The sequence below is a fragment of the Crocodylus siamensis genome, chromosome 9, assembly GCF_052110815.1.
Source record: "Crocodylus siamensis isolate JL-2025a chromosome 9, ASM5211081v1, whole genome shotgun sequence".
Classification (NCBI taxonomy): domain Eukaryota; kingdom Metazoa; phylum Chordata; order Crocodylia; family Crocodylidae; genus Crocodylus; species Crocodylus siamensis.
In genome coordinates, this window is record NC_143403.1 from 43446137 (window position 1) to 43468660 (window position 22524).

Sequence of the window (22524 nt, forward strand, 5' to 3'; positions counted from 1 at the left end):
GCATGTGTATGTTTGGTGCCCCCTGACCATGGCAGCTGGGGTCAGGGAGCTCAGGGTTGGGAGCAGGGGGAGGGGTGCTGAGCAGTGCCTTGCCTGGGTCAGAGGAGGTGGCTGTGCAAAGTGAAAACAGTCTAACGCTCAGGTCAGAGACCCCAGGGGGCTATCACAGAGACAGGGCCAGGGGCCTAGAGGACACGAGCGAGAGACAGGGCTGAGGCCCAGGAGCTAAGATCCAAGGCGGTGGACCAAGGCTGAGGGGCACAGCCAGAGAAAAAAGGCCAAAGCCAGAAAGGCTGAAGCCTGGACAGTGTTTTGAGGCCTGAGGGCCAAGTGCTAAGTCGAGGCCAGGAGTGGCCATCCAAATTGATACTGAGTAACACCTGTAAGGCATTGGCATGGCTGTTGGGGTGGCAGGAGGCCATAATTACTGCCCCTAGGTCAACTTGTGCCTTGAGGCTTGGAAAGGGCCAGGAGGGCCATGAAAGGCCAGGAGGAACCTGGGACAGTCTCCCTGAGTACTATAAGATCCATCAAGATGTGGCAGATGAGGTGAAAGGGAGGGTACGCTGAGAAGTCAGAGTGGGGCAGGAGTAGCTTGGCCGCTGGCGGGTGACGTAGCTGCGCTTGGGGATCAGATTCTGCTACAATCAGCACCAAGCTTTGGGATGGAAGTCCTCAGCACAAAATCAATAAAGTCGAACCAACTGACAGGCAAAGGGTAATTATAAACGGATGGTGTCAGAATAGGAGAAGGTTTTGAGGGGAGCCCCACTAAAATCTGTCCCAAGGCTGGTGCTGTGTTTTGTTCTGTGCTGTGCTCTGTTCAACATGTTTATCAAAATTTGGATGCTGGAATAGAAATCTTTCTGGCCAAATCTGTTGATGCCGTGAAACTGGGAAAGATCATGGACACGAGAGAAATTCAGAAGGATCCTTCCTGATGGATTGGAAAGCTGAGCTGGAACCAACAAGATGAAGTTCCATACTGACAAATGCAAGGTGCTGCATCTCAAGAAGAAGACTGATACTCAAAAATACAGTTTTGAGTTGCATCAAGAGGAACATTAGGTACAAGGTATAGGAGATGATGGTGCATCTTTACTTTGGACTTGTTAGGCCTCATCTGGAGTACTGTGTTCACTTTTGGAGTCCACATTTTAAGAAAAGGACATGAAGAAGTTAGAGAGGGCCCAGAGGCAGGCAGCAAAAAATGATAAAAGTTTTAGAAGGCAAGTCATATGAGGAGAAGTTAAAAGCAACAGACATGTTCAGCTTGCAGAAAGGGTAACTAAAAGGGAATATGATAGCAGTCTTCAGATATGTGAGGGGCTGCAATAATGCAGAGAGGTGTGTCCAAATTTGTGCTGCTGCTTTTTGCTGTTGTGCATGTCCCTGAGTGTGGGGTTGGTGTGGGGCAAATTGTCCCAGGTAGGGTAGGGAAGGCCTGGGGTCCTGGGGGTCTCCCAGGGTAGCAGCAGCAGCAGCGAGCCAGCTGTTTGGAACCTGGCTGGCAGCCAGAGAGTGGCTCTTGCTGTCCAGGCTCAAGTTTCTGCTGGTGCTCCTTGCTGCCGTGTGCTCAGCTCTGCTTCTTTCAGTGGCAGTTTTGACACCAGGATCCCCTGTGTCAAAAAAACCCCACCATGCTGCAAATTTTCATCTCGGTGAATGGGTAGATGTGCATCATGTGTGATTTGCAGTGCCTCAAACAGGTTTGAGACATCACAAACTGTACATGTACGCTCATGGGGACATGCCTCTTTTGTCCATTGCTGCAAACCACAGGATACAAAGCAGTGGCTTGAAATTACAGCAGAGTAGGCTTAGATTGGATATCATGAAAAACTACTTCACTGTTAGAAGTGAGGCAGTGGAACAGCCTGCTTAGGGAAGCTGTGGAATCTCCTTCATTGGAGGTTTTCAAGAAGAGGTTGGACAGGCATTGGGCAGAGGTGATCTAGGAGTATCTATGGTTGGAGGGCTATATGAAAAGCAACAAACTAATTGCTAGGAGATAATAAGAAGAGCTTTGCAGCCTAAAGCAGGTATTAGAGAGGACCATGCTCAGCAGCAGGATGAAGCAGAGCTCCAATCTGGCTTAAGTTATGACAGAAGATTAAAGGAGCTCAAATAATTTTACGCAGGGGATACAAAAAGGGGAGTTCTGGCTGTCCAGTAAGAAGGTACAATATGGACTTACGCTTGCTGTCTCCAGGATGCAGAGCAGAATGGAAGATACTTGGTTTTTTCCATGCTTCTGTGCTTTGCTGGTTGCCACATATGGGTCTGGGAAGTAATTTTTCCCCTTTTTGTTGCTACATTTGGGGGTGGGAAAGTTAAGCGGGGTTTCATTCTCAGAAGCATTGGGTGTTGGCTGAAGCCAAGGCTGAGGATTTTGACTGGGATGTGCTGATGCTTCTGCTGGGACTGAACTCTTAGGTTCCTGGTTAGAAGGCCTTGTTCCTCCACCTAAGGTCAGCCCAATGTTTATGTCAGGCTTGTCATATATGGGATCAGGAAGGAATGTTACCTCATGGTCAGATTGATATGGACTGTGGAGGGGGTTGTGTTTTTCTGCAGTTGGAGTGTGTGGCCCTCTTCTAATTTTAGGAATAGGTCTTTAGGAAGTTTTAGGATGAGTTTAGAGAAGGGCACACAGTGCACCAGCAGAACCCTGATGACATAGGACTCTCACCGCTCTGCAGATTTCTGAACAACCTGTGTTGACCTGGGCAGTGAGTACTGACAGCTTTGACTCAAGCTGATCTAATCTCAACACGACGCTTGCAATCACCCATGGGATTGACCCATCCCATCAGGAAACTAATTACTAATAAGCTCCCTGGGATCTTCTCCTGGTACCTAAACCTCTAAGGGAAAAGACAGTAGTTGTTGATCTGTTTTCTTCATGCGGGGAAAACACAGGAGTCCGCTTCAAACATGGCTAAGAAGCTGGCAAGTGATGCTATCTGAAAATGTGAACCTTTGGCTTGATTTGAGCCTGCAGTGATGGCAATCTATTACAGTGAATTGAGTAAAATTTCTGCTGATGTGGCTTGTTTATAATAATTTTGGCATAGCTGAATGCAAAAGCCCATCTGAGCCCTGATTCAACCTGTATACTACACATCAGCTTTCTGTGGAAGTGGCAGTGTGGCCATGTCTATCCCACTCTAGAACAGGATACAGGGTGCAGCAGGCAGGTCTAAGGGCAGCGCAGCAAACCTGGCTTTTGATCCTAGTCTGAATGTTGCTTGTCTGCGTGGTCTTAGTTGCACTGTGTCCATCTGTAAGATTAGGTTACCAATTTGTAACCACCTGTGAGATACATAGGTGAAGGTATCTGTAGCCCAATTGGCCATTTTTGAAGCAGTCTGCAGCTATGCATTTGTGTATGATCATGTTATAGATTTTCTGTGACCAGATCAGGCAAAAATTCTCACTTTTGTCTGCACCCCAAGTCATGGGTGACTGGTGCCTCCCAAGGCCGGGGTGGGGCACAAGATTGCCAACAGGGAGGGTGTTCCCCAGTGGCCAATTGCTGGGGGGGGGGTGTTCCCCAGCGGCGGATTGCTGAGCCAGTGATGAAACTGGAAGTGCACTTTCAGTTTTGTGGCTGGCGTTTCCAGGGGTGCATGGCTGATCTCAGGGGCTGCACGTGCAACCGCATGCACCCCCTACACATTGCCAATGAGTGAAGGTGCAGCATTACAAAGTTCTGCCTGACATGCCCTGTCACCAGAGCCTGTTCTGACACATTGAGGAACTCAGCTATATGCACCCCTATTTTATGCTCAGCATTTTGAGGCTCTAAAATATCTTATCAGCCTCCATCAGTGCTATACAAATGGCTTATGAAAGCCCTTCAGTCAGAAGGGATCTTGCAATGGTTGAGGCACACTCTTCCTCTCTACTGTTCAAGAAACTTGAGACATGGGGCCTCTCAATCCCCAATTCCCATGAGCAAACCAAGGAGGTTGAATATAACTCTGTTCCACATGATGGAGGCCAACAAGTGAGAGACAAGTTGCAAAGGCTTTTGAAGGGGATCCCTGGAAATGAAGCACTATTAGTTGTGTGAAGAGTTAATTACATGGTACTGGTTTGGAATTCCCTAACTAAGAAGAACCACAAATTTACATTGGAAAAGTACGACACAAAGTGTAAAACTGCCACCAGATGTTGCAGAAGCTCACAGTTTAGCCAGATTCAAAAAGGAATTGGACAAATCCTTGGAGGAAAGGGGCATCAGTAGCTATTGGGCATGGAAATTAGAGATACAACCTCTGAATTAGAACTTCCTAGACCTTAAATGTTGGAGGCTGCAAGTGAGAAAGGAACAGTAAGAAAAAAAATCCCTGGTCATAGCTTTTCAGCATCTGCTCTCTGCCACTATGTTACAGAAGCCTATTTTATGTGCCATGGGGTCATGGGCTTCAGGACATCGCAAAAAACTATAAGCCTCCTTTAAAAAGGGATGCCACAGAGGACATATCAATTGATTACTTGGGGCAACTAAAAAGAAAACAGGAATGGGAGTGAGGTCACAGTTTAATAACAAGGGATCCAGAAGGAGACACCAAGGAGAGCACACTGGCCAGACTGAGCCCACTTGCCTCCCATCACCCACTGTCAGCCCAGAGCTCATAATGCAGTTGACCCAGACAGAGGAAGCTATCTAATAGATGGATTGGCAGGCCTCCACCTGCATCAGGTCACATGGGTGACTGGTGCCACCTTAGGCCACCTGCACCAAGTTGATCCTGCTGATGAGGAGGACTCCCCCCATGGCTGATCTTACTGCCCAGTCCCACTACGGCCAATCGCTGTGGCCGATCGCTGCAGCCACTTCTTGGAGTGGCTGTGGCTGCTCCTAGGAGCAGCTTCAGCGATCATCCGGTCCTTGCAGGCAAGGCACCAGCACACCTGCCTGCCCCCCCGTCTATCACCTAAGCAGAGAGCAGGGCTGGTCAGGGTGCACCGACAGTCTCAGGGGTGCATGTGCACCCTGTGCACCACCTACATGTTGCCATTGCCAGGTTGCCCGGGTCCTGGATGGTAAGGAGCATGTTGTCAGCGTATGCTGACAGGACAATGCTTATAGGCAGCTCCTCAAGCACCAGCCCTGCCTCCCACTTGCACAGGAGGAACAGAAAGGGCTTGAGAGCAACAGCGTAGAGCTGGCCTGACAGTGGGTAGCATTGATGTATTCCTGCCTGAATGGGATGGGCTCCATCAGTGTCCAGTTGAGCTTGACCATACAGTCTGCAGAGGCATACAGCACTCAGAGAAACCGCATGAAGCAGGACCAAAGCCAAACACCCTCAGCATGCCTGTGAGGTACCCATGATCCACCCTGTCAAATGCCTTCTACTGGCTGAGGGCCACAAGGGAAAATGACAGGCCCCCCAGGACATGAGCTCCAGGACCACGTACAGGTTATCAAAGATGGATCTCCCCATGTATAATTGGTCAGGGTGGATTGTGTCCATGAGTATGGACCTCAGGCGCGGTGAGATGGCCTTCACTGTGACCTTGTAGTCTGTGCAAAGGACAGAGACAGAATGCCAGTTCCTCAGGTCACAGGGATCCCCCTTCTTGGGCAGGAAGGTCAGTACAATCCTCCTGCATGCCAGGGGGAGCTCCTCACCCACTTTGGACTCAGCCCAGACTACAGCAAGATCTGAGCTAAGGATGCCCCAGAAGGCCTGGTAGAACTGCAGTCAGCCTGTTGATGCCTGGTGCTTCATTGGTGGACATTAAGTGGAGGGCATCTGAGAGCTCGGTGAAGGTGAGAGGAACCTTCAACTGGTCCCAGTTGCCTGTAGCTGACCTGTGGCAATCCCTCCCCGCAGGACCCAGTGGGCATCAGCGTTGGTCAAATCCAGAGAGAAGAGCTCTCCATAGAAAACTCTCACCTGTTCTTGCATCTCACCTGGATTCATGAAGGAGGTGCCATCACCCAACAAGAGGCAGGCGATGTACTTCTTGGTACCGCTCCTCTTCTCCAAGGCATAGAAGAAGCTGGAGCCACAGTCCATCTCCTGAAGGAGCTGGACACACAAGCAGATGACTCTGCCACAGGCGCGTGGTCATCTAGAAAGCAAAGCTCCTCCTGCTTCTCTCAACACTCTGCAGAGGGATGGGTTGTTTGGGTTGGTGGCCAGGTGCCTCTCCAGCTCTAGCACCCCCCTCTTGAGCTGCTCTCTGGCCACCTCCCTCTGCTGACTGTGGCAAAAGAGCTGGACATGCACCTTCCCCACATCTCACCATCTCTGAGCCAAGGGGAAGGTTGGCCACTGCCTACATCAAACCAGAACTCTTAGAAGGTTGCCCCAAAGCTCACATCCTCCAGCAGGCTGTTACTGAAATGCCAGTAGGCCAGCCCCGGCAGGGCACAGCGACTATGGGGTGCGGTGGGTGGAATCTGTGTACGGTCCCCCACAGGATTGTTCTGCTCGTTGGGCAACCCTGCCTTGATCCCATCTGTGCTGGGGCCACAGGATGGGCCCAGGGTGATATCTTGGTTGTTTCTTGAGGGGTAGAGGAGACCCATTGGGCACCAGGGTGAGTTGGTACCCTCCCTGGAGCCTTGGGGAAGGGGCTCTTCTTTATTAGGGCTCACTGGGGTGAGACCCAGGCTCCCACCTCCCCAAGGTACTCAGAGGGGGAGGGATTTGTCATCGGACCTGTCACCAGGTTGGCTTCTGCCTCGGTGCTCACTGTGTCATGGTCATCAGAGTGGGGGGTATCCTCTGTGGGTTCTTCTCCAGGGCTGCCTGGCTGTCCCAGAGCCTCCTCTGTGGGGGCAACCCTTTTGATCGTCCCCAGAGGTGGGGTGTCTGGTGTAGCTCGGAAGGTTACCAGAATCTTCTTAACTCTGCCCCCCTGCCCCGCTTGGTGGTCTTGATGGGGGCTTCCTCCACCTTAGAGGGCCCAAGCTGCACCTTTTGGCTTTGGCAGCTATGTGCCACTCGAATGGGACCAACATCCACTCAGCCATGGGGTGGTCCTTAGGTGGTCAGCTCTGGAAGGAGGAGGTAGAAGCGGGTGTGGGATGGTTGCAGGGGAGGGAGTGCCCTGTTCCCTCCCCTCTTCTGCCTCTTACCCCTTGCCCTGGGAGCCCACCAGAGGCTGAGGCACAGGGTCTCCTGAGCTCACAGCAGGGCTGGGTGCTGCAGCTGGGTTGGCATTGGTGGTAATATTGGAGGTGCCCCACTGGTGCTGCAGGGTCCCCTGGGCTGCTCAATGTCTGGCAGCTCAGCAGCAGCGGCAGGAAGCAGAAGCTTGATTAGAAACAGGTGTGTGAAGGGGATAGCCTCCTCCCACCGGGAAGAGGGTAGGGAGGCAGAGTCAGCACCAGTAGCAGGGGCAGCAGCAGTCCATGGCCAGCCCAGTGGAGCAGGCAGGGGCTGGCCATGTGGGGAGCAAGCAGGAACTTTCCCTGGGGAGAGAGGCAGCAGCAGCCCCAGCAGCTCTGCAGGGGAGAGAGCTCAGCATGGCTCCCTGCCCAGCTCCAGCAGCATCCAGGGGGAAGTGGTGGCACCCCCTGGTGCCCACAGGTGACTGGGTAAGAGAGACCTATGGCCTGACCCAATAAATGGCAATTCTTATGTTCTTATATAACATTACTAGTTACCTATTTTGTGTCATATTTTTGTGCGTGACAGTAAAAGGACATAATATAGGCATATACTTAAATGTACACAAATTTGTTTTAGACAAAATATTTACTTGCTACATTGATGATTACCAACATGAAAACTTTTACATTTCATTGTTATGACCTTTCTCCTTTTCTGTAAATGTTGAAGCTGGCATAACTTTAAAGTGAATATTTCTATTATTATAAGTGTATATGTTACCATTCTTATATAGGTTATTTTGTGCATATACATACTTGTCTGGTCATATCACAACATGGAGTACTAGTTGGAGTTATGCATGTAAGCCAGAGGGCTGCCGATGGTAAGTCTCCTGGGGATGATGTTATGTTGTACAAATTTAGACCCCATGCCACTATGTGGTCTGGCTTCTTAGTTGTAGGTAACATGTTGTAGATAATAGAGTTATATTGTATCACAGAGCCTCACTAGAAGGCAGCAAAAGGTGGAGAGAACTCAGCAGACCTGTGCCACAGGTGTCTAGGACAGGATGGTTTGGCAGCTGGAAGGAAGGGACTAACAGAGCGTGCCATCTATTCACCTCTTTTACAGGATTATATAGAAGGACTCTCAGACTCCAGAGCCGAGTCACTGATGGAGCTGAAGACTGTGAGATCAGAGGATGGAGCTAGTGTGATGCTGCAGGAGCAACCCAAGTGCAGACCACATGGAAAGCCCTCTTGCTTACTGTGAGAAGGTATTATCTCCATGGACCTTTTCCACCTAGGCCAGGGTAGAGACATCCCATCAAAGTTGGGTTAGCAGGACCCTCCACTGTTTTCCCCTTCTCCCTGCAAGAGGTAAAGCACCCCATATAGCTCCCTTTCACTCCAGCTGGGATAGCAATGGCCCCCACCACATCCTCCTGGTATACTGTGGACTCCCAGTAGGCTCTCAGTTCCACATCCCCTCAGCATAGGGTGCCCATAATATTTTTAAGGAAATCTGGGACAGCGCCCACCCCCCAGGTCAGTGGGAGCTGCTGCAGAAAGAGGCAGAGGCAGGCAGGGGCATGGGATGCAGTGCGGCAGGAAGGCAGAGTGGTATGGTGTGTGCCTGGCCCAGTTCCTCCTGGCAGTGGGAGGTGGGCTGGGCTGGGCTGGGCACACTGCAGTCAGCCCAACTTGCTCCTGCACAAGCAGCAGTGCTGACTACTCGCCTGAATGTTTGGTGTAACATGCCACTCTGCCTCTTCACTGAACTGTGTCCCATGCCCCTGCTCCACCTGCCTCTGCCCCTACTTCCACAACTTTTCATCAGCCGGCTGGGACTAGCCTACAAAATCCAGGACTGTCTCAGCTAAATGGGGACATATGTTCAGCCTACCTCAGCATGGAACAGCATACCTCCTCCAGTCTCACGACCCCCTTATGGGGGGATAAATGCACCTCACATCGCCCCCTCCCAGCCTTTGGCTTGCAGAACTTGCACAGTTCTCCTCTGCCTGGCTACAGAAAGCAGCATGCCTGAGCTCCATCCTCCCCTGGCTGAGACACTATGCCAGAGCTCCCCTCCCTTGGCCTGCATATCAGTACCCCTCTTGCACTGGCTGGAATACCAGCACCTCCTCATAATTTCTTTCCCTCTGGCAGGGATTAGCACCACTCCACAACTCCTAGCCTGATGCAAGATACTTGGGGAAAGCAGCTGCATCTCTGACAGGCCTGGAATAGCAGTTTCCTCTACAGCTCCTTTCACAGGTTAGCAGCAACCTTCTTTTTCAGTGTGCTTTATGCCCTAAATTTCAATTTTATCTAAGACCCTGCCTCCTTTCCCAGCTCTATTTTGAGGGCCAATATCCTTCCTGACCTAGCAACTCATATAGTCCTTTTGAGGCTCATATTTTTCAGACAGTGCCTCAGTAGATGGAAATAGGAGATTATGTTCTTCAGTCTACATCAGTTCCCAGCTGGCTGACTGTCAAGCATCCAAGGGGAAGGTATTGGGATTTTCAGTGGATTAAGCCTTACTCAAGGGCATGTCTGATGAGGCTAGTTGCAGAGTTTGTGTTGTAGAGAACGCTGCACCTGTCTCTAGCATATGAATCATTCTCACCTTAGACTGAGGCAGCTCCTCTAGAATTTGGATTCGCACTCAGAAATATGTACATCATAGTTTCATAGTTTCATAGTAGCTAGAGTCGGAAGGGACCTAGGTAGATCATCTAGTCCAACCCCCTGCCTTGGCAGGAAAGAGCACCGGGGTCAGATGACCCCGGCAAGGTGCTCATCTAACTTCCTTTTAAAAATCCCCAGGCTAGGAGCCTGTACCACTTCCCCTGGAAGCTGGTTCCAGGCCCTAGCCGCCCTGACTGTGAAGTAGCGCCTCCTAATATCTAATCTAAACTTACCCTCCGCCAGCTTGTGACCGTTATTCCTGGTCACTCCTGGCAGCGCACGGGGGAACAGGGACTCCCCCAATACCTGCTGATCCCCCCTGACCAGTTTGTAGCAGGCCACAAGGTCCCCCCTTAACCTTCTCTTGTGGAGGCTAAACAGGTTCAGGTCCCGTAGCCTCTCCCCATAAGGCCTGCCCTGCTGACCCTTGATCATACAAGTGGCCCTTCTCTGAACTCTTTCCATATCGTCCACGTCCCTCTTGAAGTGTGGCGCCCAGAACTGGACGCAGTACTCCAGCTGTGGCCTGACCAGTGCCGCATAGAGGGGGAGGATCACCTCCCTGGACCTGCTCGAGATGCATCTGTGGATGCATGACAGGGTACGGTTGGCCTTCTTGACTGCCTCCCCACACTGCCGGCCCATGTTCATCGTGGAGTCAATGACGACTCCAAGATCCTTTTCCGTCTCCGTGCTGGCAAGAGGGGAGTTCCCCAACCTGTAAGTGTGGTGCCGGTTCTTCCTCCCCATGTGCAACACCTTGCACTTATCAGTGTTAAACCCCATCCTATTCTCATCCGCCCACCGTTGCAACCTGTCAAGGTCAGCTTGTAGCCTATTGCACCCTTCTAGTGTACCCACATCCCCCCACATCTTAGTGTCATCAGCAAACTTGAACAGGGTGCTTTCTACCCCGTCATCCAAGTCACTGATGAAGATGTTGAACAGTGCGGGCCCGAGGACCGAGCCCTGCGGAACCCCACTGCCCACGTCCTTCCAGGTCGAGAAGAACCCATCCACTACCACCCTCTGGGTGCGGCCCTCCAACCAGTTGGCAACCCATTTGACCGTGTGGGCATCGACACCACAGTCTCCCAGCTTTTTGATGAGGACAGGGTGAGAGACAGTGTCGAAAGCCTTCCGGAAGTCCAGAAAGACTACATCCACAGCAACCCCTGCGTCTAATGATTTGGTGACCTGATCGTAAAAGGCCACCAGGTTGGTCTGACAAGACCTGCCACTGATGAACCCATGTTGGTTGCCCCTGAGCATACATTCCTCCGCAAGGCCCTCCTGGATGTGTGCCAGGATAATTTTTTCAAAGAGCTTACCCGGGATTGAGGTAAGACTAACTGGCCTGTAATTTCCCGGGTCCTCTTTTTTTCCCTTTTTGAAGATAGGGACCACATTGGCCCTCTTCCAGTCCTCCGGCACCTCGCCAGAGCACCACGAGTGCTCATAGAGCCGTGCCAGGGGTCCCGCAATGACCTCGGCCAGTTCCTGTAGAACCCTAGGGTGAAGATCGTCCGGACCAGCGGACTTGAACACGTCCAGCCTCTCCAGAAGTACCCTAACTAACTCCTCGCTAACCCCTGGCCCAGGCGTGTCTCTCCCGGGGCCCGAGGGGGGCCCAGCAGGGAGGTGGCTGAACTGGTCCCTACTTAGGAAGACAGAGGCAAAGAAATCGTTAAATATGTTAGCTTTATCATCTGGCGTGATGACTAAGTTGCCCATCGTGTCCTGCAGGGGCCCCACATTACCCGGGACCCTCTTTTTACCCCCTATGTATTTGAAGAAGGACTTCTTATTGTCCTTAATCCGGGAAGCTAGTCCTATCTCCATCTCTGCCTTGGCCCTCCTGACTGCCCCCCTACATCCTCGGGCGACTGTAACATAGTCCTTCTTGGTGATGACCCCATCTCTCCATTGGGTATATGCCTCCCTTTTAGCAAGGAGACATTCCCGGATGCTCTTAGTGAGCCATGGGGGTTTATGTGCCCTCCTGCTCCCTTTGACCCTTGTTGGGATTACCTCCCTTTGGGCATGGAGGATCGTCTCCTTAAGGAGCAACCACTCACCTTCGACATCTGATTCCCTTCCCCTCTGGGTCCTCAGCGCTTCCCCAACGATCCTCCTTAGCTTGTTGAAGTCAGCCCTCCTAAAGTCTAGGGCTGTTGCCTTGCTGCAGCCCTTTGCCACCTTACGCTGGATGGTGAATTCCAGCAAGCGATGATCACTGTCTCCCAGGTGGCCCATCACCCGCAGCCCCCTCACCAGGTCATCACCCGTGGCCAGCACCAGGTCCAACAAGGCGTCTCCCCTGGTGGGACTGTGCACCTCCTGGGTTAGATGGAGGTCCTGCACTCTGGCTAAGAACCGACGTGAGCGATCAGACTTGGCTGACTGCTCCTCCCAGCAGATGTCTGGGAAGTTCAGGTCCCCCATGATGACCACATCCTTAGCCCTCACTGCCTCTGTGAGCTGACCTAAGAATTCCTGGTCGAGCTCTTCTCCCTGGTTGGGAGGTCTATAGTAGACTCCCACCGTTAAGTCTCTCTCCCCTGGACTGCCTTTTACTCTAACCCAGAGCACCTCAGAGTGCCCCCCCTCTACCCCCAACAGGGATGGCCTTCCAGATGACAGCAGGCTTGAAAGAGCGACTGTTAAAGCTGAATTTTTGAGCTTCTGCTGCCTAAACAGACCCCAGGCTATAGACAGACAGATGGGCAGAGCACACCCAGTGGCAAGTGGCTAGCATGTTGTCTCAGCTTCTGTATTTGTTCAGCAGGTGTACAGGGTGAGGCAGGCACTGAGAGTGGCTGGATATTGAGTCTGTAGGGAGCAGTGATAGTCATGTTTTAGCTGGTTCAGCCAACACCAGCTGCTTGGGGATCTAGTGACTGCACACTGCTGAGATCAGGCAGAGACAACTCCAGGGAGGGATCAGATCCAACAGGTTGCCTCACGCAAGTTTGATTATATAAGAGTTACCCTGCCCCCACCCTCACCCCGCCATGCAGGAGGCACCCCAGCCTGCAGCACTCATGAGCACTGAGTCAGCACCCTTTGAGTGACGCCTCTGCCCCGACCCCCCCCCCCAAGACAGCAGTGATCCTGCCTGCCCAGCACCCTGCACCCTCCCCCCAATCCCTTTGCATCTCCAGGACAGTGACCATCTCCTCTTAAGGGAGTATTCGTCTAACATGAAAGCATGCAGTTACAACTGTGGTATAAGAGGCTCAGAGGCCAGCTAACCAGTGGATGTCAACTTATATTGATAGGATGAGGTCCTCAGGCCAAGAAGTGTCAGATACTGTGCACCATAGGTCAAGGGGGCACAGGGCCAAAGAGGCACAGTCTTTTCCACAGTAAGCGTGGGGAGAGAATACAGCTGTATACCCTCCCTGTTCCAGGCCCAGCACTCACCATCACCTGCCAAGCAAGGGTTAACAAACATTGCAGATTGGCTTAGAAGATCTCTACACCCAAGGCTGAATGTTGCTGCCCAGGGAGGAAGCTAATGACTGTGCACTGCTAGGCCAAGTGATCTAGGGTTTTCCCAGCTAGCTGCGTACAGAAGAGGGTTGAAGGCCAGTGCACAGCATGTCCCATGTTACCCTGTGTTATCTCTGAGACAAACCCAAACTGGGGCTGGGTTTGGGGCCTGAAGTAGTCTAGAGTCCCTGACACACACATACTTGGCATCCAGTAGCAGCAAGCATCTGGGAATTGGGAGAGCAGTGCAGCAGTAGGCGCATTCACTGGTCTGAGTCATCCCTTTTTGCCAGAGCTGGGAATGGCAGCCTGGGGTTGGGGCAGTGTGAATAGTTTGGGGGTGTACCACCAAGAAAGAGGGTTTTTCAGGCAATAAAGCAAGGGTACTAGTGAGCCAAACAGGAGTGCAGCAAAGAGGATGGGTCTAGCAGGAACAGTGTGCCTCAGTGGGGAAGACATGGGGCTCAGACTCAGAACCCCTGGAGCTAAATCCCAGGTAGTGGGGGCTGCTGGGAAGCCAAGTCTGGCCGTTGTGCCACCCCCCCCACCTCACCTTTTCCTTTGACCCATATTTCCAGTGGGGCTGAAACTTCTAAACTGAACTCTCTATTGATTTTATGCAGTGATTAGTAAAAATACAATCTTTGCTAGCCAAATGTCAGGACTTGCCTAGCCTTATACACGTACTGTAGCAACTCTACTTCTTTGCTTATCTAGCCAGCTGGAGCACAGCCCCACAAACAATGCTGAACCAGAAACTAAGTGGAAGTGCCAAACACAGCAGTCATACACCTATGTACATGCCATTCCAATATGAACACTGAAATAGGATTTAGCCCCTGGTCTCCAATCGCCACTTAGTACCGCTGAAACAGTTTTCAATGCCTCAGTTCTCCCTCCTAGCCTTTCTTTGGAAGACATGGCTTTTCAGGGTGAGGACTACCTGTGCTGTGCCTGACGCTCTAGGATAGGGGTGGGCAATTGGGGTGGAGGGTCACATATGGAGTTTTGGTAAGCTTTTGAGAGCTTGGGGGTGGGGGCGGTGACCCAGTTTCGGCCACCTGTCAGAGCTGTTTATACCACCTGGTGCAGGGAGGGGGGGAGGGGGCTTGGCCTAGGGAGATGCCAGTTTATCCTATCTGGATTTGGGCCTGTCCACCCCACACCCACCACTGGGGGCACTGGATGGAGTGGGCAGGTGGGTGGAGTCTCCATGGAGACCAGCCCAGGACCCCCATGGGCAGGGCTTGCTCGGCCAGGTGGATGGGATGGGATGTGGCAGTGGGTGGGGAGCAGCATCCAGGAGCAGGACAGGTAGGCAGGGCTGGGATTGTGGGGTGGTGGTAGTACAGGACTGGGGCCCAGGCCCCACGATCCACTCCCTGCACATCCCTGTGATGGACCCTGGCCCCATGTTGTCACGTCCCTGCGATTCTGGCTCCAGCCCCACCCATCCCACTCCCAGATGCTACTTCCTGCCTGCGGCCCCATCCCGTCCTCCTAGCCAAGTGCACCCTGCCTGCGGGGGTACCTGGCCAGTCTCCATGGAGACCCCACCCACCGACTCCATCCAGGACTCCTGGCAGTGGATGTGGGGCAACACTGCAGGGCTGGGGTCCAATAGCGATGGGCATGCACCTGCTCCCAGGTGGTGGGGGCTGCTGGGAAGCCAACTCTGGCCTCTGTGCCACCCCCACCCCACCACCCAGCCCTGCAGACTACGGCTCCCGGCGTGCCCAAGAACTGCATGCAGGGATGGGATGGGCCATGCTAGGTAGCACCTATGTGCCCAGGTGCAGTGGGACCAGCCACAAATGCCACAGCCCAGGATATCCCCCGTGCCTGGACTAACTGGGGCTGAGGGACCTGCCGTGGGCTGGATAAAATTATGCCATGGGCTAGATGCAGCCCCTGGGCTTACTTTGCCCATCCCTTCCCAGTAACATAACCAGTCATGGGCACCAACTATAAGGGTACCCTTGTGCTTCCCTTCCCCCACACACCCTGCAACTTGATCTACTATGGCTGACACACACCAACCCTGCCCTGCTTGGGGCACTGAAGAAGTATGCTACAGCTCTGCCCCTTTCCCTCAGAGAGGGACATGCCTAGGTCCAGGATCTTGGCAAGGCTAGCGCAGCCACACCCTCTTTGGCTGCATGGGGCATGTCTGGTGATCTCAGAGTGCACCAGCATGTCAGCACACCTCCTACTGGAGCCTCACACCTGCTGTGAGCTCTCTAAGCTCACCAGCTGATTGGTGCAGGTCCTGGGCAGAGTCTCTGCTTTCACACAGCTCTGGGGTCCAGGGGTGAGTGTGGCCTCTGTTCACTCTCCTCCCCCTTCACTAAATTGAGCAGCAGGGGAAAGGGAGGGAGAAGTAGTTGCAACACTCATCCCTTGGGCTCTGGAGCCACTTGAAAACAGGGGCTCTGCCAGAGCCTGCACCAAACAGTTGGTGACCTGACATGCCAGTGTACTCACTGCACATGCCCTACACAACAGACCATGCTGAAGCATGATTACACCTGCCTGTATCTGTCCCTGCATAGGGATAGGGTTGGTAGTGCAGACAGGGGTTATGTTCTGATCTGGGGGGTCAGAGAAGCTGAGAAAAATATGGCTGTGAAAGTCCATGCCTCACCCCAAAACCTCCTCCCAAAGCCTTGAGCCCTTCACACTTTATGGGGCCTCCCACAGCATGCTGTCCACAGCTAAGGGCACATGGACTGAATTGCAGTGGCTCTGAAGGCCCAGCAGAGCTAAGATCTCCTCAGTACCTGCAGAATGTTTTGGTCCTTAAATTTACCTTCCCTTCCTTTGTTGTGCCTATATATAGGCTAGAAGCTCTTTGGGCCTCTGTATATGTGCAGCACCCAGCACAATAGGGCTCTGACATCAGCGCTATTCTAGCACAAATTTTGCCAACGAGCTCTTCCCAAGGAGTGGAAGACGTTTTTGCCTGCCTCCTTATAAATAGAACAGGCCCATAAAATAAAAGCCATCCCCCTGTCTTTCTGGGGGTATAGTTGTGGTGTAGATACCCCTATCCCAGCTCAAAGCAGTATCACTCTAGATACACAGCCTCTACACCAACAGATTGTGCCAATAGCTCCAAATGGCTGCAAAGCCTCGGGGTCAGAAAGCCTGGATGCTGCTAGCTTGAGGAAGGCATCAGCGAGAGGCAGAGTGGGAGGGGGGAATCTTGTGGGAATTCTGGGTTAAGTTCACCCCTAGGCTGAGGAATAGACACTTACGCCTGATGGGTAAGACTTACGTGGCGCCTAGTTCTTCCCTCACACACTGCGCTGGGGTGAATTTCCACGTGACTGTACTTCAGATGTTCTCTACTTGCAGGGCCTTCCCGTAAGAGACTTCTTTTCGTGCATTTAGTCTGTAAGGTGCATCTATGCCTTGCCTTCTGCCTGACTTAAGACTAAAATGGCTATCTATCTCTTTCTAAAAGGAAAGAACAGCTTTAGGCTGCATCTAGCAGGAATCAGATATGTTAGTGCAGAGCTGTGGAGAATTTCCCTTTTCAGCTTCTCTTCCCCCCCCCCCACAAACCTCCCCACTTCAAAGTTAGATGCAGCCCCTTGAGATCGGCCCCCATGGGAACAGGCCCCTGAGCAAGATACTACACAGTCTCTGAATCAGATACACCCTTGCTACCAGAAGATCAGATCCTAAACAGTTTTCTACCTTGAACCAGACACACATAACCCCCTTTTCCCACCACAGTCAGCCCTCAGACCTGAGGAGAGCCTTTTCCAATATGCACTGTCTAGAGGAGTTCTCAGTCTGGAGCATGTGGGGAAACAAAGGAGTAAGTACAAAGGGGGTGAAGAGGTGCAGTCATTTCCACCAGCACCTCTGCTCCCCTCTGACTAGAAAAGGAAAGGCTTATTCCTCTCTCCTCTCCATCTAACACAGGACGGAGAAGGGGCAAGGCCTCTTCTGCTAACCGGAGCCAGGAGGGGCCCAGAACTAGGAAGAGGTGGTGAGGTAAGGAGCTCACCAAGGGCAGGAGCAACCCAGCATGGCCAGTTCCTTGCTGTGTATCAGGCAAGTGAAGGTTTGTCTGCCAGCCCCTTATCAATCATGCCTTATCAGAGCTTACCACAATAGTGCACACGGCAGAGAAGACAACACAGGCAGGTGCAAACTCCACTCCCAGCTGTGGCGTGATCACTGTACAAACATCCTGCCATCACCTGAGGTGTTGCAAAGGTCATCTGGCTGCCATGTCACCTGGCAGGGGTTCTTAGAGACAGAGGTGATCTCAGTGCTTCCCCTTGCCCTGTAGTATGGCACATACCTGCCCTGGACCCTGCCCCAGCCCCTGCAAAAGGCTTGGGGCCAAGAACCTGCCAGCTCATTACAAATGCAGGCCCTTTGCATTAGTCCTGGAAGAATACTGCATACCCCCATCTTGCTATGGGTCTGAAGGAACCTGCCTCTCCCAGGGGCTTGGAAAAGAAAGGCCTGTGCCAGGCTTTGTTGTTGTTCATATCATATCATAGAATCATATCATAGAAGTCGGGTTGGAAGGGACCTTGTAGATCTTCAAGTCCGACCCCCCACCTGGGCGGGAGAAAAGACTGGACTCAAATGAATCCAGCCAGGTAGTCATCAAGCCTATTCTTAAGGATCCCCAGGGTAGGAGCCAGCACCACTTCCCTAGGAAGTTGGTTCTAGCTCCTCGCTGCCTTAACTGTGAAGTAATTCTTGCGGATGTCTAATCTAAGCCTACTCTCTAATAATTTGTGTCCGTTGTTCCTTGTTATGCCAGGGGGCGCTAGGGGAAACAGTGTCTCCCCCAAACCCTTCTGGTCCCTCCTAGTGAGTTTATAGACAGTCACCAGGTCTCCCCTCAGCCTTCTCTTGTGAAGGCTGAACAGATTTAGGTCCCGCAGTCTTTCAATGTAGGGTCTGCCCTGTAGTCCCCGGATCATGCGGGTGGCCCTCCTCTGGACCCTTTCAATGTTGTCCACATCCCTCCTGAAATGGGGTGCACAGAACTGGATGCAGTACTCCAGCTGTGGCCTGACCAGCGTCCCATAGAGGGGGAGGATCACCTCCCTGGCTGTACTTGAGATGCACCTGTGGATGCACAACTAGGTCCGGTTAGCCCTGCCAACCTTGACCGCGCATTGTTGGCCCATGTTCATCTTGGAGTCAATAATGACTCCAAGATCCCTTTCCGCCTCTGTGCTCTCAAGAAGGGAGTTTCCCATTCTATAAGTGTGCTGCTGGTTTCTACTGCCTAAGTGCAGCACCCTGCACTTGTCAGTATTGAACCGCATCCTGTTTATGTCAGCCCACTCCTGTAACCCATCCAGATCTTGCTGCAGTCTTTCCCTCCCTACTACAGTGCTCACCTCACCCCAAATTTTGGGATCATCAGGGAATTTAAACAGGTTGCTTTTCACTCCATCGTCCAAATCTCTGATGAAGAAATCGAACAGCGCAGGCCCAAGGACTGAGCCCTGGGGGACTCCGCTACCCACTTCCCCCCAGGTTGAATATGACTCATCCACCACCACCCTCTGAGTATGACCCTTGAGCCAATCTGCAGTCCAACTGACTGTGTAGGCATCAATGCCACAGTCACCTAGTTTTTAATGAGGATGGGGTGGGAGACAGTGTCAAGGGCCTTGCTGAAGTCTAGAAAGACTACGTCCACGGCGACACCTGCATCCATTGTCTTTGTGACCTGATCATAAAAGGGAATCAGGTTGGTCTGACATGACCTGCCCCTAATGAAACTGTGCTGGTTGCCCTTGAGCATCATCCCTGAAGCTGGCCCATCACAGATGTGCTCCTTGAGGATTTTCTCAAAGAGTTTCCCAAGGATAAAGGTAAGACTGACAGGCCTATAGTTGCCCAGGTCCTCTCTCTTCCCTTTTTTTGAAGATGGGGACCATGTTAGCTATCTTCCAGTCATCTGGCACCTGGCCCGAGCACCACGAGCACTTGTAAAGCCATGCCAAGGGCCCTGCAATAACCCCAGCTAGCTCCCTCAACACCCTGGGGTGGAGAGCATCTGGACCCGCTGACTTGAACACGTCCAGCCCCTCCAGAAGCTCTCTAACCCAGTCCTCCCCAGCCTGAGGTCTGGAGGCGTTCCCCTCGAGTCCATCTGGCATCACAGTGGGGAAGTCCCGGTCCCTGCACAAGAAAATGGACATGAAGAATTGGTTAAAGTGTTCCGCTTTCTCCTCTTGCGCAACCACCAGATTGCCCAGCGTACTTTGCAGGGGCCTCACATTACCCAGTGCCTTCTTCATCCTCCCTATATATTTGAAAAAGGACTTTTTATTATCCTTGATCTTGGACGCTAGTCCTAGCTCTATGTCCACCTTAGCATCCTGACAGCCCCCCTACAGGTCCAAACAGAGGACTTATACTCCTCTTTGGAAATAGCACCCCTCTTCCACTGGGTGTATGCCGCCTTTTTGGTAAGCAGGCATTCCCAGATGTCCTTGGTAAGCCAGGGGGCTTTCGGGCACTCTTGCCCCTCTTGCTTCTTGTTGGGATGGACTCCCCTTGGGCCCTGAGTATCGTTTCCTTAAGGAACAACCACTCGTCCTGGACACTGAGTATGATAGTAGAGCCTCAAAGCCCAGCATAGATGATGGTCCTAGAGCAGGGCTGTGCAAAATATGTCCCATGGGCCATATCCAGCCCGCAGAGGGATTTTGTCTGTGCCACAGTGGAACCCTCAGTCCTGCCTGGCCCAGGTGTGGGGGGAAGCCCGGGCCATGGTGCATGTGGCTGGTCCCACCACCCCCGGGGTTCGGGCAGCATGGTGGCCAGATTCCATTTCCCGGCAGCTTCTGGCTACCACAGCCACTGACCCAGTCTTGCTGCCTGGGCACCCGGCCCATCCACCCCACACCTACCACCAGGAGTGCGACCTGTGTGAACAGGTGCTCGGTCAGGTGGCTGGGATGGAGCCATATGCAGGCCAGCAGGGAGAGGCATCTGGGAGCAGCAGGGCCAGGGAGAACCAGGGATCTAGGGGTGGTGACAGTGCAGGGCTGGGGCCAGGGCAGGGCTGCGATTTGCTGCGTGCACACCCTTACAACGGGCACCGGTTCTGTGGGCATGGATGTGCAGAGAGTGGATCATGTCTCTGCCCTGGCCCTGTGCTGTCTCTGCCCTATGATCTCAGGGTCTCCATGGAGACTGGTCGGGACCTGTGCAGTCAGGGTGTGAAGCCGGGTGAATGGGCTGGGGCTGCAGGTGGGTGTGGAGCTGTGTCTGGGGCTGGGATCTTGGGGCAATGACAGTGCAGGGCAGGGCGTAAGGTAGAGCCACACTCTGCTCCCTGCACACCCCTGTCCACTGAACCAGCTCCCACTGCAGGGACATGCAGGCAGCATCTCTACCCTGGCCCTGGACCCATCTGTCACTGCCCATGACCCCATCCTGTGATCCCAGCTTCACTTGCTGGTCCTGCTCCCAAACACTGCTCCCCACCCACCTGCAGCCTCATCCCATATGGGGAGATTTGGTGAGCTGTTGCACAGGGGGAGCGGGTGCTGACCCAGCCTGCGACAGCTCGGCAAAACTCCCTATGTCCCTCTGCTTTAGGGGGACACTGTACTCATCCATGTCCTGGGAACAGATAGCCAGTCTATTTCCTACCCAATATGACTGCATATTTCCATACTGCAGGAACCAGCCTTGTACCTTCATTATCTGCTCCCTTATCAGCAGTGTTAGGAAATATTCCCAAGTGCCACATCATTGAACCAGCTCATTGAACACAGAGCAGCTGCCCCTGCACATGTCCAGGGACCCAGCCTGAAGAGCTCCTGTGGCTACTCAACACAAAGGCACTTGAACCACATCCTACCAACCACATCCTGACAAACTGAATCCTCCAGACAACATCACTGCACTCCAAACACCCCACCACATGGTGACATCCTTTAAACGTCCCTGCCATGCACTATGGGCACCTATACATGTGCTTGCGACACCTGCTCCAAGTCGTGCTAATTAACTGAGTCTGCTGGACTGTGCTAATCAGCAAGCTCCAGCAGCCTCTACGTCATATGTATTCAGCGTCCCTACATTTCAAAACGGAGGCAAGGGCGCTTTACCTAAAACTATTCAAACAAGAATGTGACACTCCCACAAGCTGATCCTATTAAAGCGCCCCCCTTCCTCCTCTCTGGAACACATGTAAAGATGCCCTGTATGTTTAACACCATCACCTTCCAAATATCCTCATCATACCACCACCTTAAACACCCCCACCACACAGTACCACACTACACACACCTTAAACACACACCAATTATGTAAGACTAGCACCTTCAAAAGGCCCGTCACAGATTAACCCTGTAAGTATAGCTAGGCATAGTAGAATTTGATTTCTATGTTTTTATAATTTTAACAGCTAAAATCTATCTTTGTTTTTAAGCATTTATTTCAATTTTTATCAATTTATATTTTCAGGATTGTACAAAATTAGGGATGTGGAGGGCCGACACATTAGTAATGACAATATACTGCTAAAACTTCATAAAAATAATGTCAAAATATAAAAAGCAAATATCCATAAATCAATAACTCATACCTGCTTTAAATTATTCTGTTCTTTCATCACTGACGAGTCTGTCAAAGAAGTAACTGAGAGGTGCGTGGGCAATCCCCTTGCACTCGCCAAGCCATAAGGAGTGCCTGCCACAATGAGTTGCATGGTGCTGAGGCTGAATGGGAAGCTGATGGTATTACAGGGCTGTCTGTGAGTGCTCGGTGGTGGCTGGGAGCATGTTGTATATTGAGGGTAAGTAAAGGCATGTTGTGTTGTTTGTTAAGGAATTCTTCTGTTTGGGGCAATGATCTTCTTTGTGAGGGTGTTGCTGTCTTGAGAATATAGTCAGAAATTTCCTGTGAAGGTATTGTGCGTTTATGTTGTGGGGAGGGCGAGGTGTTAGGGTTCTATAGATGGTGTCTGTGATGGCATTGTAACAACTCATTTGTCTCTTTGGCGTGGGGTTTGTGAGGCTGTTGTTACAGGGTTGGTGTGTGGCCAGGGTCTGTGAGCATCCTGGTGTTACAGGGCTAGTGTGCAGTAGGGCTGTGTGCAACTGTGCTATATTTAGGCTTGGCAGAATTTGAAGATAAACAGAGATTTAACCTCACACAAGAAAGATGGAACATATTTCCATCAGTAATAATCAAAATTTACAGAAAGGAGACTGTAACAAGGAACCTTTACCTGTGCAAGGGAC

The 22524-nt window shown here is 52.1% G+C and overlaps 1 protein-coding gene across 2 annotated transcripts in view; it reads left to right on the forward strand.

The window, feature by feature from the left end:
* The window catches only part of PLA2G3 (phospholipase A2 group III), a 37870-nt gene that overhangs the window by 3094 nt on the left and 12252 nt on the right, over positions 1 to 22524 (forward strand). The window contains exons 1-3 of one of the 2 annotated variants that reach the window (XM_090061824.1): positions 7321 to 7567; positions 8214 to 8358; positions 9254 to 9361. The gene's annotated coding sequence lies outside the window, so the exon portion shown is untranslated. Of the gene's footprint in view, positions 1 to 7320; positions 7568 to 8213; positions 8359 to 9253; positions 9362 to 22524 lie in introns of those variants that run through there. The other variant, XM_090061823.1, reaches the window with a different exon arrangement.